Source organism: Dama dama, chromosome 5, assembly GCF_033118175.1.
Source record: "Dama dama isolate Ldn47 chromosome 5, ASM3311817v1, whole genome shotgun sequence".
NCBI lineage: Eukaryota > Metazoa > Chordata > Mammalia > Artiodactyla > Cervidae > Dama > Dama dama.
Window position 1 is genome coordinate 129,999,036 of NC_083685.1, and position 25,804 is coordinate 130,024,839.

Sequence of the window (25,804 nt, forward strand, 5' to 3'; positions counted from 1 at the left end):
TATCTTGCCTGTGAAAAAGCCTCTCCAGATGTCTTTTGAGCAAGCAACAGTTCTCTCCTCTTCATTCCTAACTCAGTTCCTACACCTCTCCTCTTCATTTCTAACACAGCTCTTACTAGACAGACGTCAAGAAAGGTAACTATTTATGGAGAAAAACACCTTTGGAAAACTTTAACATACCAATGAATTAATACATCGCAGCAATGAATGATTAGTGAGTTCCTTAACAGCAATTGACTCAAACTAAAACCCACCAAATCACCATATGAAGAAACAGCAAAAGAAAGAGGAAAAAACAAACAAACAAAAAAACCATTTCTGGCACAGAGACTAAAGAAAGAGATGGCCAAAACAACAATGAAGTCTTCTAGCCATAGGAAAAGAAGACCACCCCCCACCCCCACCCCAGGTTCTCCTCTGACTAAAACAAGGAAATGCATTCCAGGAGACACAAAACCTGGTTGAATTACACCATCAGAAAACACCCTGCCTTCATGTTTTAAAAGCAGACCAAAGAAAAGAAAGATCACAAAGGCACACGCCAACACTCCTTAATTCACTTACCTGCCCATCGCTGGAAGAGCAATCCAGTAAGACACGACTCTGATGCGGTTTTCAAGGCTGCAAAAAGCAGGAGCCGCAGAAAACCCCAGAGCAGGCATTTTCACTCAGCTCCCTAGACCACAGGCGCGAGAGAAGCAGAGCTGCAGAGGCTCCACCCTCCTCCAGCTCCCATCGCCCTAGACCTCTGCAAGCTCATTGCTTCCGAGAAGCCCCGACTTCAGCAAGCGAGGGAGACGTGCGTCCGTTTGGACAACCAAGGTGTGACGTTAATCATCAGCCAGGCTGGGAGGGAAAGACCGACAAAGTGACCCTGGAGAGCCCAGCACTCGGCCGCCTTTCTATAAAGGCCTCTTTCATTGCTTAAAAGAAAGGGACACAATACTCCGTCCGTTTCCAGCTGTGTTTACTTCAAAGCAATCTGTTCCCCTTCGCAAGGCTGCCAACCAACCTGACTCCAGCATTTAACATTGTGCTTTTTAAAAAATTAACCAGAGGGAGCAAAATGAATAATGAAGCGAAGTGACCAACTGTGACAAATGGCCTTTTTACTTCATATTCAAAAGCAGAAATGAAAGCTAGGTCAGAAAAGAGGCTCCAGGTTATGTCACATGCTGGTAACCAGGCTTCTCAGAAGACCAGAATTCTGTATGTTTCTGCAGATCTCAACCAGCTGTGTCCTCTGAACTGGTTCAGTCTGCAGAGGGTAAAAAAAATCGCCTTGGCCTGATGGAGCAAACATATGTGGCCCCATCTTACATCAGCCAGTGGCCCGCCCACGCCCGTCTTCTCAGAAAATATTGTAGTCCCACTACACACATATATTTGCAAAATTCATCTTAAACCAAAGCTGGGTCCTAATGATCACAGCCCAGAGCAAAATGGCATTGGGAAAGAATTTAAAAAAAAAAAAAGGAATAAAAAAATCTTGCCAATACTTAGAAAACATTTACCAAGCCACAGAAATGTTCACCAGCTCTGACCGTACTGCATGGAGGGGTACACAGACTCGGTGAAGCTGGGCAGAAAGGGTCCCTCTCATCAGCCTTATGACATAAAACAAGATCCTGCCGCAGGGCCAACCCCAATAGCAGGAGGATGGCGTGGGGTCAACAGGAGGGGCACCGTGAGGCCAGCTTGGCCGGGGTGTGGGGCCTTGGTGGCGCCTGATGGCGGGGGTTTACCATCACTGACCCAGCCAAATTTAAAAAATCTGTTTCCCAACATGAATGGGATTTCCAGCCAAGGAACTGGCAACCCGGAGGCCTTGGCTGTCCTCACCTTCATACTTGTATGAGGCTTGAGCTCCAAGGGTGGCTGGCGCTGAAACCGGCGGAGAAGTGTCACTGCATGTCATTAAGTCGCAATGATCGGGCGCAAAGCCACTCACGGGGCCCGGCAGAGCGCAGGGGGCGCGGGGAGAAAGCGGGCTCCACGACGGCGATACGAAGGGGACACAGAAAGTCCCCCCGACAGCATCACTGCGTCCCGCCCCGCCCCGGGCTCCGCCAGGATGCCAAGTGTCTCCGGAATCACACAAGATGGAGACAAGCAGGGCTGCACAGCCCGCGGGAAACACGCGGCCGTTTTTCTCTCAAGCAGGCAGAGGCGGGTCCTGAAGCCCCGTGTTTACCCGCCCTTGTGCTCACGGCGCCCCAGCCCTCCCACGGACGGAACACAACCTGCTCAAAGCAACGCGCTCATCACACGCCCGCCCGCCGCCCGACCTGCCCAGGCCCCGCGGCGCCGGACGAAGCTCCGCCCACACCCGCCGGCTCCCACGTGCTGGCGGCTCGGACACAACTGAATGCAACTTTCTGAACGGCTACCGTTTTCATTTAACATGCCCACTCTGTCCACGACCGTCTTCGTTTATTATGCTCTCACACCTTCGCTGATAATCCCGAATCATTTGCTTCTGCACTGATGGATTTGTCTCTGAATCTATGCATTATTAACGTTCTTATCCACCTCCCCGTAAATGTTCCATTACGACAGCAATTTTGTGCAGTACTTCCACAGCGTCTGTATTTGTGAACAGAATATTCGTTGTTCTTTTCTCAACTGTTTTGAACTTTAGTCCTGAGGCCTGCAATGTTTTTCTTTGAAAAAGTGAAAGTGAAGTCGCTCAGTCCTATCTGACTCTTGGCGACCTGGTGGACTGTAGCCCACCAGGCTCCTCCCTCCATGGGATTCTCCAGGCAAGAATACTGGAGTGGGTTGAAGCACACTCTAAAAATAGTCACTACGATGTACATCTGAAGCTAATATAATATTGTGTATCAACCATAATTTTTTTCATACAGCAAATTCCCGTTGGCTATCTATTTTATATATGGCAATGTAAGTTTCCATGTTATTCTTTCCACACATCTCACCCTCTCTTCCCCTCTCCCCATGTCCATAAGTCTATTCCCTATGTCTGTTTCTCCACTGCTACCCTGTAAATAAATTCTTCTTAAAAAATATTTTTTAAGCTTTTTATTTTATATGAAAGTATAGCTGATTAACAATGTTGTGAGTCTCAGGTGAAGATCAAAGGGACTCAGTCTATAGATAGAAGTGTAAATAGCACAGAATGGAGTAGAAATAATACAGCCTTGAGCATAAGTAAGACTTTGTTTTAAATCTGAGCTGGGCCACTTAACACTGGGACCTTGAAGATGTTTCTTTTTTTTTTTTTTTTTTCCCTAAATATTTGTTACTTTTATTTACTAAATTGGCTGCATGGGGTCTTAGTTGGGGTACACGGGATTTTTGATCTTTGTTGCACCAAGCGAACTCTTAGCGGGCGGCATGTGGGGTCTAGTTCCCGGACCAGGGATCGAACCCGGGCCCCCTGCATTAGGAGCTTGGAGTCTTTGCCACTGGACCACCAAGGAAGTCTCCCTGAGGATGCTTCTGAAACTCAGTTTCCACACCTACAAACTGGAGATGCCGACTCTAACGACCAAGAGATTCAGCTGGTACAACTGATGTGAAGAAGCCCAGCACATAACAGGTGCTCACTAAATAGAAGTTTCTTGTCTCCCTTATATTTTAAAAGAAGAATGAGCCAGAATGTCCCCTCTATGGGCAGTTTGTCTGGTCTTTCTCTCACTGATTGACTGAATCTACCTGCTCACCCATCTCTTCCACTTGAACGTGAACTCTGAAAAGCTAGACTCCATTCCTTACCCATGAACAGAGTAAGCAATAGACCCAAGAAATGAGGCAGAGACCACAGCATCTTGGCTCATAAATAAGCTGCTTAAGCTCTGCAGAAGCAAAACTATGGGTTCTGGTCATCTGCTAGATAAGAGGTAGAGAAGATCAGGAGCTAAGGTGTAGTTGTAATACTAGGAGCAACCTGGCTTTTCCCCATCTAGATAAAATTAAGTAAAAGAGGAAAGTCAGGCCAGTTGGGGTGGAAGGTGGAAGAAGGCAGAGGAACTCCAATTCAGATGTGCTAAGGAAGAAACTAAAAGATGCCTGCCCCTTGGGAGGGTGGCTATGACAAACCTAGACAGCATATTAAAAAGCAGAGACATCACTTTGCCAACAAAGGTCCATATAACCAAAGCTATGTGTTTCTCCAGTAGTCATATACAGATGTGAGAGTTGGACCATAAAGAAGGCTGAGCTCTGAAGAACATCATGATGCTTTTGAATTGTGGTGTTGGAGAAGACTTTTGAGATAAACTTCAATAGCAAGGAGATCAAACCAGTCCATCCTAAAGGAAACTCTCAATATTCATTGGAAGGACTGATGCTGAAGCTGAACCTCCAACACGTTGACCACCTATTGCAGAGATGACTAGTTGGAAAAGACCCTGATGCTGGGAAAGACTGAAGGCAGGAGGAGAAGCGGGTGACAGAAGGTGAGATGGTTGGATGGCATCACCGACTCAATGGTCATGAGTTTGAGCAACTCTGAGAGATAGTGGAGGACAGGGGAGCCTGGCAGGCTGCAGTCCACGGGGTCACACAGAGTCGGACGCGACTGAAGAGCAGTGACAACAGAGGATACTCTGAAGGCCACGCGGCAGGCTTCAAACAGGCGCCCGGAACTTCAGGGAGGCCGGGGCGCGCGCTGGGAGCGGAAGTGAAGACCTGGGCGTGGCAAAGAGAGGAGAAGCAAAGCTGAATGAGACCAGCGAGGAAACAAAAAGGGAAAAAGAATGGAAGGCAGCCAAGGCGAGAACAATTCGAGAGAATGAGGACTGAATGAAGAACCAGCCAAGGACACCAAGAATCTCTGGACGTGTCCCAGGAGGAGAACCAGCGTGGACGGAGCAACACCGTCCGCTCATTCAGAAAAGGTCCTACATTCGAAGCATGAAGGACTCAGAAGAGTTTCCTTACAGCTTCAGTCTCGTGACTGAGCTTTTTTTGCAGACCTGGGGGAGCTGAAGTATGCACTTTGTCAGTTAACCATTTGGTGCTGACTCTGTGCTCTTGAAAGAACCTAACAGGACTTGGCTGCCAAGCACCACTCCTCTTGTGGTCTGGGGCCCCGGGAAGGCAGGGGTGGGGGCGAGGGGTTAGGCGGGGAACCCCCACCTCTGTGCCCATCTCCTTCCTCACTCACACACTGCTTCATTCATGAGTCTCATCAAAAGGAAGTGCAGTTATAGGGTGTGAAAAATACCACTTTACAATAAAAACAAGGCAGCAGTTTCCAAAGAAACATAGCGATGTGTCTCATCCTTTCAAAATGCATACTTCATTCCGGTTAGGTTTAAACATCTCACTTGTATTTTAGAGATAAATACTGAAATGTCTCTAAGTGAAATAATATGACTCTTAAGACAAACTTCCTAGGTGGTGCTAGTGGTAAAGATTTCACCTGCCAAAGCCGGAGATGTGGGTCCCCTGGAGAAGGGAATGGCAACCCACTCAGTATTTTTGCCTGGAGAATTCCATGGACAGAGGAGCCTGGCAGGCAACGGTCCATGGGGTCACAAAGAGTCAGACACAACTTAGCGACTGAGCACGCAAGATAAGCTTCAAAATAGTATGTGAGTGGGGTGGGGTTTCCTATAGATCAAATAGCTGGTAATTGTCAAAGCTGAGTGATGAATATATGGTGGTTCATTATATGTCTATCTTTGACTATGATTGAAACTTTCCAAAATAGAAAGATTTTATTGAATAGCTACTGAATCACAGAAAATTCTCTTTTAATAGTTGAAAAAGAGGAACAGAAAGAAGAGGCAAAGAGTGGATTCTTTATCCCAGAGCCTCTGGAGGGAGCCTGACACCTCTTTTCCGTGGGGTCACAAAAGAGTCAGACACGACTAAATAACAAGAACAGACTTGCTTGACTCAGGGTTGTGACAAACCTTCAATTCGTAAAACTTGCAGTATCTGCAAAGCACAGTAAAGCGAAGCCCAATAAACAAGGTTTGCCTGTACTAGAAACAGATGCTTAATTTCACTAATACCTTTTCGGTATTTACTGAAATAATCCAGTGTCCTTCCTGCTATACCCAAGCCGCCACACTGTCTAATAAATGCATTTCTTATTTTTCCCTTTCTGCTTTCTTTCTTTCACCACCTCATTTTCACTCTATTTCCTTCTCAACTGCTTCTGCCACGGGCCTTCCCGAGGAACCTGTATGTCTGCATCGCGTGCGGCAGGAGCAACTTGGACCTGCTAATCCCGGGATTCAAGTAACATCGACAAGGTCTTAATTTGACAATGTGAGGGAGCAAAACAAAGTTAAGGAATTCAAAGCCAACAGGAAGAAACAGGTAGTCGTAGATGGTCCTTGGGGGAGTGGGGGGCGTGCCCTTCTCTGGAACAAAGGAGATGATGCTGACTTCCTTTCGTTTCTTTCTAACTTGATGCCAAGGAAGAAATACACCCTTTCTCCAGGCCTGTGGCACATTCTGAAATTCTTCACGTCCTGTGCCAGCAAGAAACAAGAGGGTAAAGAAGCCTGGGCCAAAACAATCTCGGAAAATACAGCAAGATTCCGCAGCTTGACACTCCAGCCCTCCAGCCTGAACAAACTCAGGAAGATCCTCTGGCCCATGGCTGCTTCCGCAATATCTCTCACCTTCCTCTCCAGGGAGGCTGGACGTCTCTGAGTTACGTTTTACAAACCACAGCCTGGCAGGACACCTTCAGTTCTGCGGCATACTTTGCTGGCTTAGTGCATCTCCCACTGGTGATATTTTTCTGATTAGAGTTTCAGGATGGTTGATTAAAAAATAAAGAATATGACATAGCTTCAAGAAAACCACAAGATTTAAATGTGAGATTTTCTGAAAACAGAAAGCAAACAACTAGTTTTTATGCACATCTACTCATGTTTCATTGCTATTTCAGATCCTCCTGGAACCCTTGAGGGAAAATTCCACAGTTCTACAGAAGGACTCAGGCCCTTATCTCATCAGTATTAACAAATATTGCTTCGGGCGGGGCCAAAACTCAAGGTGTCAAAGAAGAGGAGTTCTCTAGTCTTGGTAACATGTCTAGAAATTGTTCCAGGCAGTCACCTCGAAACACGTAAATCAGTTCTTCTCTAAGACTAATAACAAAAAAGAAAAAAACAGTACGGCTGACCCCTAAATAAAGGATTTCCCAGGTGGTGCTAGCAGTAAGAACCCAATGCAGGAGACATAGACGTGGGTTTGATCCCTGGGTCAGGAAGATCCCCTGGAGAAGGAAATGGCAACCCACTCCAGTATTCTTGCCTGGAGAATCCTGTGGACAGAGGAGCCTGGAAGGCCACAGTCCATGGGGTCACAAAGAGTCGGACATGACTTAGCGCCCCCGCACATGGACCCCTAAATAACACTGGTTTGAACTCCACAGATCCATCTATAAGCGGATTTTTTTTCCCAATAAGTATGGTGTCTGTATTTTCATTTTATATTTTTTTAATTGTGGGGGAAAGCTTGTGCTCAGAGATCACAATACATGGAATCAAAAGAACTAGGGTTTGAGTTTTGACTTTGTCCAAACTGTTTGCACTTCCTGCCCCGGGTTAGTCATTTATCAATTCCTTCATTTACCAGTCCCTTTGTTTTTGAGGCAGAGACAGCAGTCTGCAGATTTCTGACTGTGTGGAGGGAGCAGGTGGGGATGGGGGTTGGTGTCCAATCCCTGTGTTGTTCAAGGGCCAACTGTGCACAAACCCCCTGGTGGGCTTCCCTGGTGGGAAGGAATCCCGTGGTTAGGAACCAGCCTGCCAAGGCAAGGGATGTGGGTTGAACCACTAGTCCGGGAAGATCCCCCATGCTGCGGAGCCACTAAGCCGCTGTACCATCTCTCCTGAGCCCATGAGCCTAGAGCCCGTGCTCTGCAACAAGGGAAGTCACTGCAGTGGGAGGCCCGTGCACTGCAGCTGGAGAGGAGCCCCCGAAGGCCACACCGAGAGAAAGGCCTCAAGCGGCAACGAAGACCCAGCACAGGGCTGATTGACTAATTTTTAAAAATTCCCTGTTGCTCGCACAGAATGATCCACCTGCCTATCAGTCCGCGTGGGCTCAGCCGTGTCTGACTCCTTGCGACCCCATGGACTGTGGCCTGCAAGGCGCCTCTGTCCATGGGATTTCCCAGGCAAGAATACTGGGTGGATTGCCATTTCCTTCTCCAGGGGATCTTCCCGACCCAGGGATCAAACCCACGTCTATGTCTCCTGCATTGGGTTCTTACTGCTAGCGCCACCTAGGAAACCCTTTATTTAGGGGTCAGCTGTACTGTTTTTTTCTTTTTTGTTATTAGTCTTAGAGAAGAACTGATTTACGTGTTTCAAGGTGACTGCCTGGAACAATTTACTGAGCCATCAGGGAAGTTATGTGCTCAGAAATGGGAGAGAAAGATATAAATTTAAATTTTGCCCCATGATGTCTTGTACACAGCTAACTATACAATTTTTCCAAATTGGTTTTAATGGCTGACCAAAAATTCGAGGAGATGATTTACAAGGATACACCCAGAAATACTAATTTTATAAGATTTTCTTGAAGTCGCAAGTCTGTATTGGATTGATTTCAATTGCATATAATAGACAGCAGGAGAAGAAGGGGGAGACAGAGGATGAAATGGTTGCTTAGCGTCAACTGACTCAACGGACACGAGTCTGAGGAAGCTCTGGAAGATGCGGAGGGACAGGGGAACCTGGCGTGCTGCAGTCCATGAGGTTGCAAAGAGTCGGACACGACTCAGTGATTGAACAACAGGAGGCTATGTCAGTGACTACATCAGAGTTATGACGGTGGCTCCTGTTTGCATAACGCTGTGTCTTAGGGATACTTGTGTGTGTGTGTATGTGTGTGTGTGTGCACACGCACACTTGTGTGTGTGTGTGTGCACGTGCACACGCGCGTGTGTGGTGATGGCTCCTCCCGATATCACAGAAGGGGGCTTCTACTCCACCAGCGAATTCCTTGATCCCTGCATCCTGACAGTAATCTCAACCTCATGCTTCTTACTTCCTGTCAAAGGATTCACCAGTCTCAGGCTAAACTCACAGTCACTGAGCCTCTTAAATCAGCTGGAAACCTTAATATTCAAAATAAAATAAATGTTGAGTCCTAAGATGCCCATGTTCACTCTTGCCATTTCTGTTTGACCACGTCCAATTTACCTTGATTCCCACTCAGAATTGTTCTAGGAATGATATGTTCTAGACCTAATTTTAGCACAGGGCTCTTAAGTTTAAAACCTCAGGTTCTTTATTAAAATACACATTAATAAAATTATGAAAAGACACCGTGTTTCCAAAAAAAAAAAAAAGTTACTATGGGGGTAAAAAAAGAACACAGTATATTATGAAACTAACCAGGATCTAAGGAAACTTTGGGGGTTTTTTGGTACATTTGTTACTACTTTCTAAAAAATGATGGGAAATTTGGGCAACAGTCCAGCCAAGAAAAGAAGTCAGTGGGGGACAGAGACCAGAGGAACAACCAGCAATGGTGGGGTGCGATCCCCGTGGATGTGATGGGATCAACAGCACACGGGAGAGAGGTTAGACTCAGAGAAAGGCGTGGAGGGTCCCTCTCCAAGACGAGAAGAAAGGATGTAAAGAGTGACAACAGAAAGAAATTCACTGTGAGGGGAAGTATTGACATATAACAGGGTGTTCTGCCAAGATTTCCCATGGGGTCCAGGAAATATGAGGCCAAGAAACATTAGAAGCAGCCAGGGTCAGTCAGCAGAGAAGTTTCTGTAGTTTCAAATGAAATTTTACCAAGGAGGCTTGCAGAACATGAGCTCCTGAGGAAGTAGCTAATACTCTATGAGAAACGTAAAAGAAAATTCCAACAAGCAGCTCAATTATGCAGCATTGCAAAGTAGGTAGGTGCGGCCTAAACTCTTTTTCTTTCTTAGAAACTCTTCCATTCCAAAGCTGCTCATCACAACAGCTCAAAAACTGTCCATGGGTCCCCAAGGTCGCATGTGAGTACATGATATGTTTTACTCTTCAGTGAATTTTGGAAAGTTTGTTACTCAAGAGCTGACATTCTCCACCTCCAGAGCTGCAAACCTCAAGGTCTCCAGTAGATCCGGACATTACCTTTACTCTTTGATTTTTATTACAGCAGTTTTAGTGATATATAGTTCACATACCATAGTTCCTTATTTAAAATGCATAATTCAACAGCTTTTTGCATATCAGAACTGTACAACCGTCACCACAATCAACTCTACAAGATGTTCGTCACTGACAAAAGAAACATCACGCCTCTTAGCAGTCACTCTTCATTTTCCTCCTTCTGGTCGTGTGGTTGTTGTTTAGTTGCTCAGTCATGTCCAACTCTTCTCGACCCCATGGACTGTAGCCTTCCAGGCTCCTCTGTCCATGGGATTCTCCAGGCAAGAATATTGGAGTCGGTTGATATTTCCTTCTCCCAGGGATCTTCCTGACCCAGGGATCAAACCCACATCTTGCATTGGCAGGCGGCTTCTTTACTGCTGAGCCATGAGGGGTAACCACTAAGCTACATCCTGTCTGTAGATTAGCCTATTCTTGACGCTTCATGTAAATGAAATGTTCTCAGTGAAGTATCGTTTTAAAGGCTCATCCACACTGTAGCATATTCTTCCTTTCTGTTACCTAATCATATTTTATCATACAGACATGCCACGTTTTAGTTATTCATCCATCAGTTGACATTTAGATTTTCCCACTTTTTAGCTGTTATGGATACTGCTGCCTATGGACATTCGTGAACATGGCTGTGTGCAGATGTAAATTTTCAACTTTCTTGAGTATATGTACACCCAGGAGTGAAATTACTCTAACCTTTAATCTTTTATTTGAAAGTGCCTAACTTTCAAACTTTGAAACTGCCAAGCAGCTAAACCATTTTACATTTTCATTAGCAATGAACGAATGTTCCAATTTCCCTGCATTCCTTGCCAACACTGATTTTCTATGTTTTTGATAATAGTTATCTTAGTGGGGAGAAGGCAATGGCACCCCACTCCAGTACTCTTGCCTGGAAAATCCCATGGACGGAGGAGCCTGGTGGGCTGCAGTCCATGGGGTCAAGAAGAGTCGGACACGACTGAGTGCCTTCACTTTCACTTTTCACTTTCATGCATTGGAGAAAGAAATGGCAACCCACTCCAGTGTTCTTGCCTGGAGAATCCCAGGGACGGGGGAGCCTGGTGAGCTGCCGTCTATGGGGTCGCACAGAGTCGGACACGACTGAAGTGGCTTAGCAGCAGCAGCAGCAGCAGCATCTTAGCGGATATGAAGCGGTGTCTCAACGTGGTTTGCATTTCTCTGACAATAACATTGAGCATAATTCATGTTTTTATTGACCATTTATATATCCTCTTGGAGAAATGTCTGTTCAAATTCTTTATTGTTTTTTTAATTGGGTTATTTGTCTTTTTATTATTAAGCTGTAAAAGTTCTTTCGAGAACAAGATATATAGTTTTATAAATATTTTCTCTCATTCCATGGGTTATCTTTTTACTTTCTTGATGGTGTCTTTTGCCATAGAAAAGCTTTTAATTTTGATGAAGCTCCTTTTCATAGTTGCTTGTGGGTTTGTTGTCATATCTAAGATAACACTGCCTAATTCAAGGTCATGAAGATTTATAGCTATGTGTTATTCTAACGGCTTTACAGTTTTAGTTTTTACATTTAGGCATTTGATTCACTTGGAAGCAATTTTTGTATGTGGTGTAAGGTAGGGCTTAAATTCACTCTTTTGCATGTGGAAAGGAGATAAAACCAGTCCATCCTAAAGGAAATCAACTCTGAATATTCATTGAAAGGACTGATGCTGAAGCTGATGCTCTAATACTCTGGCCACCTGATGCGAAGAGCTGACTCACTGGAAAAGACCCTGATGCTGGGAAAGATTGAAGGCAGGAGGAGAAGGGGATGACAGAGGATGAGACGGTCAAATGGCATCACTGATTCAATGGACATGAGTCAAACGAGCAAACTCTGGGAGACGGTGAAGGACAGGGAAGCCTGGTGTGCAGCAGTTCATGGGGTCCCACAGAGTCGGACAGGACTTAACTACTGAACAACTACAATCCAATTTTCTGAGAGCTATTTGCTGAAAAGACTACTCTTTTCTTATTGAATTGTATTGGGACCCTTGTTGAAAATAAACTGACTGTAATGAGAATTTATTTCTGGGCTCTCAGTTTGATTCCATGGATCTATGTTTATCCTTATACCAATATTACACTGTCTTGATTACTGTAGTTTTGCAGTAAGTTTTGAAATCAGGAAGTGTGATTCCTCAAAGTCTGTTCCTCTTATTCAAGGTTGTATAGCTATTGTGAGTCTCTTGTATTGTCATATAAATTTGAGGATCAGTTTGTCAATTTCTGCAAAGAAGCGGGCAGGAATTCTGATGGGATTGCATTGAACCTGCAGATTAATTTGGGGGTATTGTCTTCTTGACAATACTCTGTATGTTCATCTTTCCATTAATACTTTTTTAGGTCTTCTTTAATTTCTCTTGACAATGTAACTTTCAGAGTTTGACTTGTACTTACTTTATTAACTTTATTCCCAATTATTATATCATTTTAATGTTATTATAAATGAAATTGTTTTTCTTAACTTCATTTTCAAATTGTTCACTGCTAGTGCATAATAATACAATTGATTTTTGTGTACTGAATTTGTATCTTGCAACTTTGCTGATCTTGCTTATCAGTTCTAATATTTTTAGTAGATTTCTTGGGATTTTCTATATGATAGTGATATTTTTACTTCTTCCTTTCCAATGTGGATGGGTTTTATTTCATGTTCTTGCCTAAATGCTCTGGAAATACATGGTTGAATAGAAGCAGCAAAATTGAATGTCCTTGACCTGTTCCTGATCTCTGATTTTGCCTTGACTCCTATCAACCCTTCAAATAGGCAATTATCACTAGATAAATGAAGTAGAGCCTAGTACGGTATTGTAATTTCTCCTTGTAACTTAAAATTCCCTAAGATGATGGTAAGAGAGTAAATTGGTATAAGCCCTATTGTGGGTAGTTCAACAAAAATCTATCTTACAAATGCACGTCCCCTTTGTCCTAGCTGTTCCATCATTAGACCTATATCCTGCAGAGGTAGCTCCCTTTTATGAAAAATGATCGATGTACAAGTTTACTCAACACCACACTATCTGTCACATCAAAGGCACAACACCAAGGCTGGACTCAGTAAAGTGTAGGGTGTTTGAACAACGAAATTCTGTGTGGTTGAAAAGAGAATGTGGAATTTTTAATATATTAATATAGAAATATCTTAATACATTAAACAAAAAACTCTAGATGCGAAAGACTATATGCTACTTTGTATCTGAAAATGGCAAGAAATGTATAAACAGATTTGCTCACACATGTGTAACGTCTTTGGAAAAATACATTGGAAAATAGTAATAGTAAAAACAGGATACCAGAGGACAAAGTAAGAAAGACAATTAACTGTAAACCTTTGTGTGCTTTTTCAGTTTGACCCATGTAAACATGTGACCTATTCAGAAAACTAGTTTTAAAAATGAAGGATAAAATCAAATGCCATAAAAGCCAGCAAACCGTTCACAGCAAGTTAAAGGACAGTCTTTAAAGGACCAGAAAGAAGTGGTGCAAGGTGGTATCCGGAGTTTGGATGGTGTCAAAACCTCGGCTCTTTTTCTGAGTCTGCCGCTAACTGAAAACTTAGAGACAGAAGTTGCTTGACTTTTCTGGACTCAATACCTTTGCTGGAAAGTCCTGTGGTCAGGCTAGCTTACAGACTACACAGCTGATAGACTGAACATCTTCTGAGGCCAAGGTCAGGCGCTGTCCTTTACGTGCATTTGAATCTCATAGCCACTCCACAAAAGCAAGCTACCTCATTAAAACTTGGAAAGAGAGTTACAGTGCGATCTAGCAATTCTACGTCTTTTTTCCTATTTATTTGGCTGCACCAAGTCTCAGTTGCAGCACATGGGATCCACTTCCCTGACGGGGGATGGAACCTGGGCCCCTGCACTGGAAGCCTGGAGTCTTAGCCGCTGAACCTGAATGATTCTTTTAAATGACTTTTTTTTCTTAAATTTTACAAACAAGTAAGAAAACTGTCAACTTGGGAATATCGGGTTACTCTCGAAACCCTTCTGTGCTGGGGAAGAGAGCAAATACCACTAACTGTGCAGCCAAAGACACTCTATAGAAAGTAAAAGCATATTTCCTGGGCTTAGTTCCCCAAATGCGCTCAGCATCAGTCAAAAGCTGTCACAGACGGCTGTGAGAAACTGCTCACATCCGACAGTGACACTGGAGTTCTGTTATACTTAATACTGCTCTGAATACACAGGCCATTGATTGTTAAACAAGACTTTCTGTAGCGCTGCCATATATACACACTGTGTGTAAAATAGAGGGCTAATAATAATAGGGAGCTCAGGTCGGTGCTCTGGGATGACCTGGGGGTGGGATGGGGGGGAGGGAGGCCCAAGATGGAGGGGACACACGTGTACACAGCTCGGATTCACTTCATTGTAGTGCAGAAACTCACGCAAAACTGTAAAGCCATCGTACGCCAATTAAAAAAAATGTAAAGGACATTATTACAAAAATTGATGACATTTGAATATAGGATGTGAATAGGTAATAGTATCATATCAAAATTAAATTCCTAGATATGTATAAAAAATAAGACGAATGTAAGAATTTAATTAACTTATTTTATAAAAGGAGAACACACAGCTTTGGATATAACTACTGGAGTCGTCCCTTTCCTAGCAGAAGGCAACCTGGGGCGGACATCCTTGCAGAAGCTGTGATCACCGACCACACACCACCCTCCCTTCTGTGCATTAACCTGACCGCCTGTTTGCAGTGAGCTGAATCCAGGTGCAAGCACAAGCTTGATCTGACCCAGGAGGAAACATGGAGACACGTACGTTTAACACACAGCTCAGCTCAAAACCCCTCCCAGCCTCTGTCCTCAGGGCTGAGGGCATTTCCCCAGCTCCGTGGTAGCCGGGCTGCGGGCCGCCTGACGCCTCAGGACTGAACTTTAGAACGGCCGGGGCAAACGCAAGGCTGCGCGGTGAGATCAAGAGGGCAGCGAGGTGTACTCTGCCCCAGCCTGGATTCTCCTGCTTGAGCACCCGGAGTGGGGTGTGTGCACGGGACAGCTTGTACCCGGCTCCGGCTCTCTCTCCACGGCACCCCCTGCAGCCTGCTTCCCGGATGTGGCTTTTCTAACTCAGCACAGGTTCTGAGCAGCTTCCAAACGGAGGGAGCCAAAGCGCCTCCTCTCTGGCTGCCCCGAGCGCCCCCTGCTATCTCGGGGTTCCTGCGCTGAGTTCTGACACTGGACGGACCCGGGGGCTGAAGCACGTGGGGCCACCTGTGACCGGCCGACCGGGCTGCGCAGGCGCGATGAAGCCCCGCGGTACCCGGGCGCCCGGCTCTCAGATCCGACGGCGGGGCTCTTAGGGGACGGTTGAAGCACCAGCTGTCTCCAGCCGCGGTCGCTGCCCTCTGTCCTGCCTCATCTCCTGGGCCCCCCTACCGACTGAGATCACGCTGATAAACAAGGCTCTCCCGCACAAGCCTCTATTTCAAGCTCTGAGCTCAGAGTCAGGACGTAGGAGAAATGTGGGCTGAAGCCCAGGAGCGCTGAGCAGCAGCGGAGGTCGTGGGGCGATCGGCCTGCCCCCGGGGCCACGTGAGTCAGCAGATCTGGGCGCCTGAGGTGCTCTCGGAAGAATGCATGAATCACCTGTGGACGTCAGCCAACCTCCTCTCTCCGTCCCCCGACCTGGCACCCAGGGCCCCAGGGCCGGGCAGCTCAGGTGGCAGGCAGGGAGGCTACGCTTGTGCCCGGGATTCAGGCTCCCTCTGACCAACGACCCAACCATTGCCTCTGGGGGTTCCACACCGAGCAACGGCAGAGAGGGAGTCGGTCCCCCAGCACCTGCAAGGGTCTCAGCCGGCTCCCGGGGACGTCAATGATTAACAGAACGCTGGAACCCAGAGACGGAGGGGAGAGCGGCAGCTTCCTGGACTGCATGCTCGGTTAATCCAAGTACAGCTGGGCCTTCTCTGCCCTGAAGGCCTCTGCAAGCGCACCAGTGCGTCCACGGACTGGAGAGCGCCGAGCCCGCCGGTGGGGTGCCCCGCACCACACGGCGGCAGGCCAAGGCACAGATCTGTGTCCTAGCACGTTCGGCAACGAGTGTGTGACGAGGGATCCACTGATTTCATCACAGCCCTCATTGTTCCAAAGTAGCCAGGAGGCTGAACGGTGGGGTGGCCTGATCAAGGCTTCCCTGGTGGCTCAGTGGTAAAGACTTCTCCTGCCCATGCAGAAGATGCGAGAGATGTGGGTTAGATCTCCGGGTCAGAAAGATCCTCTGGAGAAAGAAATGGCAACCCACTCCAGCCTGGGAAATCCCATGGACAGAGGAGCCTGCGGGGGGCAACAGTCCATGGGGTCACAAAAGAGTCGGGAAAGACTGAAGTGTGGCCTCAGCACGAGAAAGACCACCTGCTTCTCCATCCACGCCTCAATCCTGCTCCATCCCCGGGGCTTCTACACGCAGACCTGTTTCCTTTCAGTGTTGGGCGGCGGGGTCAACGTCAGCACGGTCATCGTGACTTAAGCGTCGTTTCTTCTTGGCCCGTCATCAGTCAGCCCATCAGAGGCAGGACACATGCGCACATATACAGACATGCAGGAGATGTGGGTTCAATCCCTGGGTCAGGAAGATCCCCCAGAGGATGAAATGGCAACCTACTCCAGTATTCTTGCCTGGGAAATCCCATGGACGGAGGAGCCTGGCAGGCTCCAGTCCATGGGATTGCAAAGAGTTGGACGACTGAGCGCATGCACACAAATATAAACATGCATCAGTTCACTTCAGTTTAGTCACTCAGTCGTGTCCGACTCTTTGCGACCCCGTGGACTGTAGCACGCCAGGCCTCCCTGTCCATCACCAACTCCCAGAGTTTACTCAAACTTATGTCCATCGAGTCGGTGATGCCATCCAACCATCTCATCCTCTGTGGTCCCCTTCTCCTCCTGCCTTCAATCTTTCCCAGCATCAGGGTCTTTTCCAGTGAGTCAGTTCTTCGCATGAGGTGGCCAACGTATTGGAGTTTCAGCTTCAGCATCAGTCCTTCCAATGAATATTCAGGACTGATCTCCTCTAGGATGGACTAGTTGGATCTCCTTGCAGTCCAAGGGACTCTCAAGAGTCTTCTCCAACACCACAGTTCAAAAGCATCAATTCTTCGCCGCTCAGCTTTCTTTATAGTCCAACTCTCACATCCATACATGACTACTGGAAAAACTATAGCCTTGACTAGACGGACATGCATACACCCCTACATTTGCTCCATCCTGTAATGCCTCTAAAAGAGTGTCAAGACAGCTTTCTGCACACTACCGAATGCGTCTCAGTTTAAGAGTGCTGAAATTTTGCCCAAAGCTCCCCAGCAGAATGACACTTCTGTCTCATTTGCCAACAAAGCATCACATAAATGTTCCAGAAACAATCTCTGGCAAAAGAAACAGGACCATCCTGATTGGCTTAGAGCAACCATCCTCCCCATTGCCTCCACCCAGGGCTGGGGTCGGGGCCACCCCTCAAGCCCTCAAGTCACACAGAGGAGGTGACATACCTGAGCAGAACGGGGCTTCTTACAGGAAGAAGGAAGGGCGGTGACAAAGCGTGGCTATCAGAGCAGCAACTGATTGTATCTGCTGCATTAACCTGCAGTCCGCAGTGAAATGGGCCGAACCCTCTGAAATGAGGGGGAGTGTTCCTTGTGTATCACATGCATAATTTTCCAGGGAGAGGATCCACAGTGATCATCATCTCTCAGTGGGTTCATGGACCCGAGAAAATTTTACAACCGTTTTCATCTTAAAGGAGCACAATCATTCATCTTAAATTTACAGAGCACAAGAGGTTCCCAGAAACGTATGCCCTAATTCAGAAGATGCAAGTGTTTTCCCGATCTCGTTTATCGGCTCCTAGGACAGGAACCAGAAAATTGCATGGCCTTTATCAAAATACACTCGTCTCACTGTGAGTCCTCCTTGAATTTGTCCCTAGAGACTGATATTTCCAGCTTCCAGGGTAATTGCTGTTTAGTCGCTAAGTCGTGTCCAATTCTTTGTGACTCCATATGCTGTAGCCCACCAGGCTCCTCCATCCATGGGATTTCTCAGGCAAGAATACTGGAGTGGGTTGCCATTTCCTCTTCCAGGGGATCTTCCCAACTCAGGGATTGAACCTGCATCTCCTGCTGCTTGGCAGGCAGATTCTTCACCACTGAGCCACCTGGGAAGCCCTGGGGCATTAAATCCTGAGCAAATCAGCCGTGCGGCCTGTTCAACACTCATTCTTCTAAAGGGAAAGGGGATTGAGGGGGCTTCTACAAAGGGATAAAGGAAACAGGATTGCAAATTCTCATGAAGAAGACAATCTGTGGCTTAAAAGTCAAAGAACCAAAGTCAAGGCTTGATGGTGGGTAGAAGCAAACACAATATTGTAAAGCAATTATCCTTCAATTAAAAGTAAATTTAAAAAAAAATTTATGATATCCTCCCAACTCAGCATTAAAAAATGTCAAGGCAGCTTGTCTGTTTCACTGTTTTCAGGGTTTTCTCCCATTGGCCCCAAATGTGCTGTTCAGAGTCCTAGACGTGCGATCATCAATTGGGTCAGCTGTGGGGACAGAAAGAGATGGAGCAGTCTGGAGCTTTCATCTTCCAGCACTCCCTCAGCTGTTCCATTTCTCTATCTGAAAAGGCTTCACAAATACAAAGGCATCGGCAGCAGCCACTGCAGGGGAGGGGGGCGGGGCATTACGAAGCCTGTGCCCTTGGGTGTGGCTGTGACATTTTTGCCAGGCAGACAACTGCTGTGCAGACAGAGATGAAATCATAGAATCCAGATTCACCCTGTAGCCACCTCGGCCGCAGGGGGACCCTATAAAATGACCGTCCCGAACGGGACACTTTGGAGACAAAGAGGATACTGTTGTGGATGAAACCAAGACAAGAGGCATGAGGACAGGCAGTCCCCGCCAGTCAGAGGCACGGCCTCCTGCTCATCCCTGCTTGATACCACTACCCTCCTCTGATTTGCTCTGTGTCCTTCGTCCAGCACTTGGCATGTAGCTTACATTGCATTAAACATAAACATCGCCATTTCCTTCTCCAGGGGATCTTCCCGCCCCAGGGATCGAACCTGGGTCTCCAGCACTGCAGGCAGATTCCTCACCTTCTGAGCCACCAGCGAAGCCCCATTAAACATCACAGAGAATGCAAACCAGCAACTAAAATCACAGAGCGTGCCATAACACATTGTAACCTGGAACGCCTGCTCACAAGGAGCCGTCTGCCTTCATGGCAACACGACTCTGGCTGTCTTTGAGCAACAGCCACGCTGGTGGCCTTGCCATCGAAACTCACTGACGTTCTCTCTGAGCTAAGGCATGAAGACCATTTGCATGCTTTGGTTTTTAAATCTTTGATCCAGAATATACCCGAGTGACTCACTGAACTATTTTGGTCTTGGGAATCAAGCTGCAGTGGGTCTTGCTGCAACCAACACATGCCTGGTAGACAGAGGACCTCCTAATAAGCCACCAGGACATGTGCGGAGACCAGGGAGTCCTGCAGACCCGATGGGGCAGGTACCGCTTGAAAACCCCGTGAGCCCTGATGGTATTCCTGTATGCTAAGTCATCTCCAAGTCCTCTCCAGGGCCAACAGTCACTTAGGTACATTAGCTCCTCTTCTCCAAGTCCTCTCGGCTAAAACAACATGTCAAATCTAGGACTCTGGGTTTCTAGCTTCTTCATCACTGGCCAAAATAAAAATAAAAATAAATTTTAAAAGATATCTTACCAGGGAGGCTTAAAGAATAATAAATTACTTTTAAAAACATACAGCACAGGATTTCTGAGCTCACAAGTAAAAATATTGATTATAAAAATTTAGAGAATAAAGAAAGGGGCAAAGAAGAAAATTAAAATTACCCAGATGAATCCCAACCACCCAGGCAAAGCTAATGTTAGTATTTCAGGGCATGACTTTGCAGACTATTTTTGTGCACATATCTTTAACTATTTAATATATATATATGTTAACATAGATACAGAAATTTCTCGTACAATGAAGACCCCTCTGTGTATGTAATTTTAATACCGCTTTTATCCCTTAGCATTTTATTGTGACTATTTTCTGCAGACACTAACCATAGTTTTGTAAACGTTTTCTTTTTTTAGTTGCAAAATATTCCATTCAAATGGAATATGCAAACACGGGTTGTAAAGATGACTATTTATACATAATTGTTAAGTGACCAGTGGCATAGCTAACATGCCTTGGTTGCAATGAAATACGTTTGGCTCTTTTAAAAAAACACAAGTTGAAAATGATAGGCTCAGTCACTCAGCTTCACAGAACTTACAGTCAATCCACTTAGAAGAAACTCAAGACCTCTGAGGTGGAGAGAGACCCCATTGAGGGTGGTATGAGGCACATGTCCGCACAGGCTGGCCAGAGAAGACACTCTGGGAGGGAGGGTGTGCAGACACCCCAGCTCCAGCTTGCTTGTTTATTTGCCCACGCCAAGTCTCAATGGTGGCATGCAGAATCTTTAGCTGCAGTACGTGGGATCTAGTTCCCCAACCAGGGATTGAACCCGGGCCCCCTGCATTGAGTGTAGAGTCTCAGCCCCTGGACCACCAGGGGAGTCTCAATAATTCTGAAATCACACAAGATCATTAATCTAAACATTTTTACGCTTTCTACGGGCTTTGCCCTGGGCCAGGTAATGTCCATGTGTCCTCGGTGGTGTCCGACCCTGGCAGCCCCACAGGCTGTAACCTGCCAGGCTCCTCTGTCCATAGGATTTCCCAGGCAAGAATACTCGCGTGGGTAGCCATTCCCTGGAAATCCCGTGGACAGAGGAGCCCGGCAGGCTACAGTCCACGAGGTCACAAAGAGCGGGACACGACTGAAGTGACTGAGCCCTCACACACAGCAGAGTGTTTCCAGGATGTGCCGAGTTGTCCCATCAGAAAGCCCGAGTCTAAAACCATTGCTTAATACTCAACCCGCAGCAGTGACATGGAGGGGAACTCAGTCCCGAGCCTCTAGAAGAACCAACCAGCACACAATGCAAGGAAGCTCGCCACAATGGCAGTCACAGCCCCACACAACCCCCTTCCTTCCTGCTCTGCCCCCTTGATCATCTCAAACCTTCCTAGTCGCACGTCACGCACTTCCTAACAAACATCAGCCCATAAGCACCAGAGCGATGCCTGAGGGGCAGGCCAAGCAGGTGGTTTTCACTATTGGATACAATGCAGCTCAAGGTTCCTCCCCAAGAAGTGTTGTTATTCAGTCCTTAGTTGTGTCTGACTCTCTGAGACCTCATGGACTATATAGCACGCCAGGCTTCCCTGTCCATCACCATCTCCTGGAGCTTGCTCAAACTCATGCCCATCAAGTCGGTGATGCCATCCAACCATCTCATCCTCTGTCGTCCCCTTCTCCTCCTGCCCTCAATCTTTCCCGGCATCAGGGTCTTTTCCAATGAGTCAGCTCTTCGCATCAGGTGGCCAAAGTATTGGAGCTTCAGCTTACCATCAGTCCTTCCAATGAATATTCAGGGTTGATTTCCTTTAGGATGGACTGGTTTGATCTCCTTGCTGTCCAAGGGACTCTGAAGAGTCTTCTCCAGCACCACAAATTGGTTCTGAGAAGTATTAAAACACAGATCCCAGCATGCTAGTCTTTTCCTGTGCATGCTTGTTATATATGGTCACTCATCCTCTATTGTTTAGTTGCTAAACGTGTCCAATTTTTTCGACCCCATGGGCTGTAGCTGGGCAGGCTCCTCTGGACAAGATTTGCCCAGAAATACCAGAACTCCATCATTCAGGGCGACACAAGCAGGGCACAAACACCGCTGGCCTATAGACGAAAGATGAAGCTTGCTTAAGAACGTGCTTAAGAACTTTGCCCGAAGGCCTCAGACTAACACAGGCTAGAACTGGGACTCGAACCTAAGGTCCTTTAGGCTGGGGGTCTAGAGTTCAGTCTAGAAGCCTCTTTTGTCATGGCCCCAGGGGGGAAAGGAGACGGTCAACGCACACCCAGTAGCACGATCGGCACTCGGTGTTCTGCTGGTGTCTTATGGTAGAGGACTGCCTGTTCTGGAATCCAGAGAGCAGCCAAGCTTCTCCCGGCAGCTGGAATGTCCTTGCGACACAGTCAGCAGACCAGAGTCCATGCCCCGGAAAGAAGATGCTGAGCTGCCCTGCTCACTGAGGCGGCGGCCCCCACGGTCGCTCCGGCCGCTGTGCCCCCTGCGGGATCCAAAGCCCGCCGTGAGGGGTTCTGCTGCACGTCCAGGGGCTGCAGGGCGGGCCCGAGAGGGACCGTGCAGCCTGACGTTTGCACGGTACGCTCCCGAGGGCCTGTGACTCATTCCCAAGGCGAGCAGAAAACTCCCCTCACTCCACCTTCCTTTCCAAACGGCCTGCTTTCGGATCTCTACACAGAAATTCTGACCGAAACTGACTTCGTGCTTTCTGCAAAAGAAAGCAATCCGACTGCCAAGCACGGAGGAAAAGTTATGAAAAGTGGTACATAGCACATAGCTGCTTTCTTTTTTTTTTTTTCGGTGATGTGTGATTGACAATTAAAGTGGAATCTCGCGGGCCTGGGCTCGTTCCTGGCCGCTCCGGAGCCAGAGAAGCTGGTGACAGTTCCCGTAACTATCAGAGCCAGACTTGGAACAGAAGGCAGAGGCCCCAGCTGACCTCCGCCGGCTGAGGGGCGCCTCGGGGGTGCTGGGCAGCAGCTCCCCGGAGAGGCCCCGGAGACCAGCGCGCCCCGCAGCTTTCTCAGCAGCCCGCCTTCCCAAACCAGCTCAGCCCAGAACAAAAACGACCCTGTCAGGCACCACAAACAGTGGGAAAAACACGCCTGTGGACAAAGCAAGGCCATTCAGCGGCCCCGGAGCACTGTTTCCCAGCCCTCGGGCACGGGGACCCAACAACACACGCAGAGTCCGCTGTAAAAAGGGGAAGAAAGACACGTCTGTGGGAGGAGGAAGGCGTGAAGTCCAGGGCAAGCTGCTGCTCTCGTTCTTTCCAATTCACTGCAACCACGTGCTGTCGCCGGGCAAGCTGCTGGCTGGGCCAGGGGTGCCCGAAAGAGGCTTAGGAAGCGTGTCACACACGGGCCCCTGGGGGCCACAGGGGAGTGGAGTATCACACAGACAGGAAGCCAGGGTTCTCCTTCAGTTGCTAAGCTGTATCCAATTCTTTGCGGACACCACGGACTGCAGCAGGCCAGACTTCCCTGTCCATCACCAATTCCCAGAGCTTGCTCAAACTCATGTTCACTGAGTCAGCAATGCCCTCCAAGCATCTCATCCTCTGTCGTCCCCTTCTCCTCCTGCCCTCAATCTTTCCCAGCATCAGGGTCTTTTCCGATGAGAAGGCCACCGTCAGCTTCCAGGATGCTCTAGCTTGTGTAGTGATCGACTCATTCCACTTGGCCCCAGACATTCCCGGTTTTAAAACTGAAAGCCCGCTGGACATGAGGCACTGCATGCAGGATCTTAGTTCCCCAACCAGGGATCAAACCCACGCCCCCTGCGGTGGAAGCACAGAGCTCCAACTACTGGATTGCCAGGGAGCTCCCCAACTTTCAATTTTAATAAAAATGTATAAACCAAAATAAAAAACAGAAACCAAAAAACTGAAAGTCCAACACCCCAGGAACCCACTCAGTCCCTGGCAAATCTGTAGGGTTTGTCATCCTGTAACTAACAAAGGTCCAGATTATAGATTTTACAGTTCATGTTAACAAGTATAAGGTAAAGAAGAAGAAAGGAACCATTAGGTCAGAGACTCTTAGGAACTTTGTGTTCATGTCTATTCAACTGTGACCATATTTTTATGAGGTCCATTTTACAGATAAGTAAACTGTGTACAGATGTGAGAGTTGGACCATAAAGAAGGCTGAGCACCGAAGAATTGATGCCTTTGAATGGTGGTGTTGGAGAAGACTCTTGAGAGCCCCTTAGACAGCAAGGAGATCAAACCAGTCAATCTTAAAGGAAATCAACCCTGAATATTCTTTGGAAGGACTGATGCTGAAGCTGAAATCCCAATACTTTGATGACCTGATATGAAGAGCCGACTTGTTGGAAAAGACAGTGATGCTGGGAAAGATTGAAGAAAAAGGAGAAGGGGACAGCAGAGGATGAGATGGTTGGATGGCATTGCTGACTCAGTGAACATGAGTTTGAGCAAACTCCAGGAGATGGTGAAGGACAGGGAAGGTTGGCATGCTGCTGTCCATGGGGTCACAGAGAGTCAGATACAACTTAGCGACTGAACTACAACATAGTATCAGGCTTCCCAGGTGATTCAGATGGTAAACAATCTGCCTGCAATGCAGGAGACCCAGGTTCGATCCCTGGGTTGGGAAGATCCCCTGGAGGAGCAAATGGCAACCCACTCCAGTAGTCTTGCCTGAAAATTTCCACGGACAGAGGAACCTGGTGGGCTGTAGTCCTTGGGGTCTCAAAGAGTCAGACACGACTGGGTGCCTGAACATGCTCGCAAACTGCGAATCAGAAAGCCAAGTGACTCACAAGCTTGTATGACAACTAGCCATCAGTGGAAAGCTCGTCAGCATCACTCGCCTCGTCTCAGCTTGAGATGGCTGCGGGCAGTCCCTAAGTGAGTGTCCGCTGAGCGTGCAGCTTCCCCATATGGGAAACTGAGGCAGTGCACCCCTACACGCCAGACCTACAGCTTGCTGCATCCCGAGATAGCACAATTTATCACCTCATACAAGTATATTTTACCTGGGGCTACAAATGTTTGTCGGTGTAATTAATTACTATTCTTCCCCAAACATACTTTTTAAAATCATTCATAGAATTTCAAACATTAGAATCTTCCCTAATTCAACGTCATCACTATCTTCGGTTACACTATCCTTTAGCTGCTCTCCTAGAAATCCACATTCTTAAATGTGAAATATGCAGATCCAAATGTAATTTTAGTTAGAATACCACTACTGACATTAAAATACTTTGGGTCTTTTGGACGGGATGCACACATTTACTAATTCTTCTGTATTTCTGAAACGTGCCGATGAGACACTGAATGCTCTCTGAATGCGCTCACACCTCACCATTTTTCTGAGCCTCCCTGCGGTTTGCTCTGGATGGTGGGATGTGAGTAGAAATGACAGGTGCCCCTTCTGGTTTAGGAATCAGTGAAAAGCCCAAGCTGGAATCTCTGGTTCTCTCCTCTTCTGCCACAGACACCTTCAAAATCCACTTGTCGTACATGGTGTTTCTGCAAGAGCGTAGTTGGAGCCTCGTTCAACTTTATCTGATGTAAAGTGAGTAAAAGAGCACTTGTGTGAAGTCACTGACAGCGGCTAGCTACTGTCTCATCCCAGGATAGCTTATCCTGGCTACCTTCTTCTTTCCTCTTTTTCTCATTTATGAAATTTCTTGCATGGGTCTTAAGAAAAAACATCCAAACTTAAAATAAGGCAGGAGAGACTTCCCTGGTGGTCCAGTGGCTAAGACTCCATGCTCTTCAAGATAGGGGGCCCAGGTTCAATCCCTGGTCGGGGAACTATATCCCACATGCTGCGACTAAGAGTTAGCACGCTGTAACTACACATGATCACCCTTGCTGCTGGATTGGCCCATGTGATCATTTCTGGTCATTGAAATACGAGAAGTGAACTACGTCACTTCCAGGCTGAGGCAGCA

At 47.1% G+C, this 25,804-nt stretch overlaps 1 protein-coding gene across 2 annotated transcripts in view; it reads right to left on the minus strand.

Annotated features, from left to right (window-relative positions):
• MAP2K6 (mitogen-activated protein kinase kinase 6) overlaps positions 1 to 25,804 on the minus strand; it is a 102,160-nt gene that overhangs the window by 37,478 nt on the left and 38,878 nt on the right. The window contains exon 1 of one of the 2 annotated variants that reach the window (XM_061144991.1): positions 565 to 789. The exons of the other annotated variant lie outside the window; for it this stretch is intronic. The gene's annotated coding sequence lies outside the window, so the exon portion shown is untranslated. Of the gene's footprint in view, positions 1 to 564; positions 790 to 25,804 lie in introns of those variants that run through there. 2 annotated transcript variants of the gene reach the window in all.